Source organism: Nannospalax galili, unplaced genomic scaffold, assembly GCF_000622305.1.
Source record: "Nannospalax galili isolate Female #2095 unplaced genomic scaffold, S.galili_v1.0 scaffold1017, whole genome shotgun sequence".
Lineage (NCBI taxonomy): Eukaryota > Metazoa > Chordata > Mammalia > Rodentia > Spalacidae > Nannospalax > Nannospalax galili.
In genome coordinates, this window is record NW_008340940.1 from 624,245 (window position 1) to 628,758 (window position 4,514).

Here is a 4,514-nt window from a genome sequence, read left to right on the forward strand (position 1 = left end):
TTAATTGTCAATTTTTCAAATGCCAAAATATCTTTGACTAGCAGTACAAAATGCAAATGCATTGCCCTGCTGTGAAGAGAATATTTGAATCAACTTTTGGGAACTCAAATGTCCTTGGGGGAATAAGGATTCCAAAATGTGCAATGAAAATTCCAAGAAAATTACAATAGTAACCCGAGAATCAATCAACTTTGGAAAATGTTTGAGATATTATAAGTTACACATGAAAAATAAGAAAAGTTGAGTTCTGTCCATTGCAATTGTCAACATCAAAATCATACATTCAGTTTTTAATGCATAAATTTTGGGGTTTATTTATTTCTTTAAAATCTCATGCATGAGTACTCTATATCATTTCTATCCCTCCATCTTCCTCTTTCAACTCTTCTCACATTGCTCCCTATGGTGGTTTGAATGAGAATGTCCCACATAGGTTCCAGGCTTTTGAACATTTTGTTCCCAGTTGTTGGCACTGTTCTAAGGAGGTTGTTGAGGTGTGGACTTGTTGGAGGGAATGCTTCACTGGGAGTGGGCTTTGAGGGTTCTTAAGCTTTGCCCGATTTCCAATCTGTCTCTGACTCTTGTGTCCACTTGAAGATAGGAGCATTCATTTTCTTCTCTGGCCACCTCACCATATATCCCCACCATGATGGACTCTTATCCCTCTGGATCCTGGAACCATAAACTCAAATAAACTCTTCTTAAAAATGCCTTTGGTCACAGTGTTTTATCATAGCAACAGAAAAGTAACAAATATATTCCCTGATCCCTTTTAATTTTGTGATTTCTTCTTTAACTGCATATACGTATAAATTAAAATAAAACTTATTGAGTCTATTTAGTGGTGCTCCTACATACTTATGTTTAGGCTCACCACTTGAGATTAGATATACTATCAGGGAGCTCATTCCTTAGAAAATGGATTCTCTCCTCTCACAGCCATTGATTGCCTGTAGCTCTTTATTTAGAGGGGGGACCTGTGTTGGCTAGCTTTAGTTGTCAACTGGACACATCTGGGTAGAAGGAGTTTCCATTGGGACGTTTCCTCCACTAAATTGGCCTCTGGCCTAGTCTGTAGGGGCTTTTCCTTGATTATTAAGTAATGTGGGAGGGACCAGCCCACTCTGGGTGGTGCCACCCCTGGGACAGTGGTCCTATATTAATAAGAAAGCAGGCTGAGTTGAGCATGAGCCAGGGGATCAATCCAGTAAGCCACATTCCTCCATGGGCTGTTCTCCAGCTTCTGTCCCCAGGTTCCTGCTTTGAGTTTATATCATGGGCTCCATTAGTGATAAACTGAGATATAAATCAATAAATCCTTTCTTCCCCAAGTTGGTGTTGGTCATAGTGTTTTGTCTCAGCAATTGAAGTCAAACTAGAAAACCACCATATTCTTGTATTTATTATTTTTCTTTTATGTGTACAAGTGCTTTACCTGTGTGTGACAAGTGTGCCATGCCAGCAGAGGCCAGAAGTGGGTGTTGAATCCCCTCAAACTGTAGTTACAAATGGTTGTTAGCTGCCATGTGGATGCTGGGAACTGAACCTAGGCCCTCTGCAACAGTACCCAGTGCTCTTAAATGCTGACCCATCTCTCTAGTCCCACCCTCCTCCATCTTTTTTTGTAATTCTGTGTCATTTCTAAAAGATGTTATCCAGCAGCAGGTGTCCTGGTTCTCTGACTATTGCAATCATTTTGTACTGTCCTCTATGACGGTTCCTAAACCAAGGTATAGGGGTTGCATTGTAGATACATCAATTGGGCACCTCACAGTTACATAGGCTTTGCATTTTAATCACTTGTGGCTCTCTCAAATAGGCTCCATATGTTTCAAAACATAAATAAATAGAATCTTTGGTACTTAGAGCTACATGTATCAGAAAATTTAAGGATAATTATTCATAATATAGCCAGAAATTATATTGATTTAAGAAAGTGTATTCTGCATCCACCATATGCAGGCAAATTTAAGCTAATTTACTTTTGTATATGTCAAAAATTATTCTTGTTTTTCCTGATGCCAGTACCACATTTTTACCCTTTTCATTTATGTCTCTATTTCTACAGCAGAATGCAATGAATCAGCTTCATGATAATGCCATTGTGCCCTCCATGAAACAGGAGACAGTCATTCAATCCACTTAAACATTGTATTTTATAGCCTTAGTAAAACTTTTCACCGATCTATCTTGATATTTCAGAAGTTCCGTTCTCTATGCCATCAACTTTATTTCTCCTTTTGGAAAGCTCATCCCAGTAGTCCTCTTTGATCAGTTTCTCACTGTGATTACCATTGATCATACTCACTCCTGTCGTATTGTTGTTTTAGTATTGTGTTACTTTTCCGTATTTAACTTTTAGGTTATTTAAATAGTATTATATCAATAATGTATGACATTTTTCAATCTTTACAATTACAACTTAATATTTTTAAGGTCTCTAAAACTATTTGTTAAAGCGGGGCTTATATTATGATAGTACAGTTTAAGAAGTTAAAACTGAAAATAATATGTATTAATATGCCCTAACAAAAAAATCCTTTAACAACAATTGATACTAACTGAGCTATCTATAGCCTAGTCTTGTGACAGAGGCTTGTGGTATGTTGTGCTAGCTGGGTTGAAAAAGTGAACAATTAAATCAAAAGCCATAAGTCTTTTAAGTCCAGTGTGTAAAGACACATTTTGGTTATAACTCAGAGGCACAACTGGAAAAAAATCCCTTTAAATGTTTTATAAATATCTTTATTTTCTTTAAGAATTGCACACAATGTGTGTTGATCCTATTCACCCCAAAGTCCTACCTTTAACTCCTCCAAGATCCATCTCTACCTCCTTACTCCGCTTTTTCCTCTTTCAAAAAAAATTAATAACACATTGGCTTCAATTAATACTATCCATATAACCCTCAGTCAGGAACTATCCACTGAAGCTTGGTCAACCTTCCAGAGCCACAACCTTGAAAAATTTTTTTTTCTTTCTCTTCTAGAAGCCATCAACAGTCCATAGCTCTGAGGAACAGGGTGGAGACGTCTGAACCCATTGCTCCATGTCAGAACACTAACTGGCTTGATTTTGAGCAAGCCTTGTGCAGGTCTTTTGTAGGCAGCCACAGCCACAGTAAGATCAGTAGTGCAGCAGTCCTGTCACATCCAAAGGATACAGTTTTGTTCCCATCCTCTCTGACCTCTGGCTCTTGAACTCTTCCCACTGCTTCTTCATCAATGGTCCTTAAGTCTTGGAGAAGTATGAGTGCTATAGATATTGCATTTGTGCATGAGCACTCCATTGTCACTTATTCTATGCACTTTAACCAGTTGAGTTTCTGTGTTAACCACTGTCCACTGCACATATAAACTTATCTAATGTCATCTGAAAGTTTTATTAATCTAGAAGCAATATGAATTTGGAGGGCAGTTTGTTACTATACCCGCTTAACCAAAAAACAGCAGTAGACCTGCCACAGGCCTCTCTCCTACCTGCAGGCCTCTCTCGGGGTAAGTCCATCACACCCTCAGTGCCTTGACTCCCCCAGCTTCATTCACCATCCCATTTCCCCTGCCAGTCTCTCCACCTAGTTTGGGTCCTGCCAGATTCCTTGTCTTGGGGCCCCAGACACCTGGGGAACCAAGACTGTTTCCTGATACTTTTCATCCAGACCAACAGAGTGCCTCCTCTGGGCCCCAGGAGCACTGCCTCTGGGCCTGGCCCTGCCCTCACCTCCCTCTGCTTCCCTGGGCCTTCACCACCCACCACAGGCCTCTCCTACCTGAAGGCCTCGCTCTGGGGTAAGTCCATCACACCCTCGGTGCCTTGACTCCCTAAGCCTCATTCACCCTCCCATCTCCCCCTCCAGTCTCCCCTAGTTTGGGTCCTGTCCCATTCCTTGTCTTGGGGCCCCAGACACCTGGAGAACCAATACTGCTTTTTGATCCTTTTCATCCGGACCAATGTAATGCCTTCTCTGGGCCCCAGGAGCACTGATTCTGGGCCTGACCCTACCATCACCTCCCTCTGCTTTCCAGGGCCTGCACCACTGGCCAGCCTCTTTCTGGGATGCAGGGGTGACCTTTCTTCTTCCTGATCCTTTGCATCCAGACAAACACAGCTCCTCAGTGCAGTGACCAGGAGTCCTTGGGGCCTCTTCCCACCCCATCGGCCTTTTGCATCTCTGGGTGGCAAGGTCACCAGCTGCCTTAGACCAGCATCTTTCCTGGTCCAGGCTCCCAGGCCAGTCCAATCCCCAAATTCCTGAGGCCAAAATCGTTCCTGGAGGGATCCAGACCATAGGAGAAAGCCTGAAAACATGTGACCCTCATCTGAATTGGGCCTCTGTGGGAACTCCTGAAGACAAAAGCAAACCCACCACTACAATATAAAATCAAAAGAGAGAACAGAAAGCTTAGACAAACCAGCTTCTCTTGACCAAAAAGTAAACCACAAAGACACATAAAGTTCACAAAAAAGAAGCAGACCTAAACTTGAAGGCCTGAGTATCACACAAGACACAAGAA

General features: G+C 41.7%; 1 non-coding gene across 1 annotated transcript; it reads left to right on the forward strand.

The window, feature by feature from the left end:
* The first annotated feature begins 2,545 nt into the window (after positions 1–2,545).
* On the forward strand, positions 2,546–2,710 carry LOC115070901. Its single transcript, XR_003850001.1, has one exon.
* Positions 2,711–4,514: the final 1,804 nt, after the last annotated feature.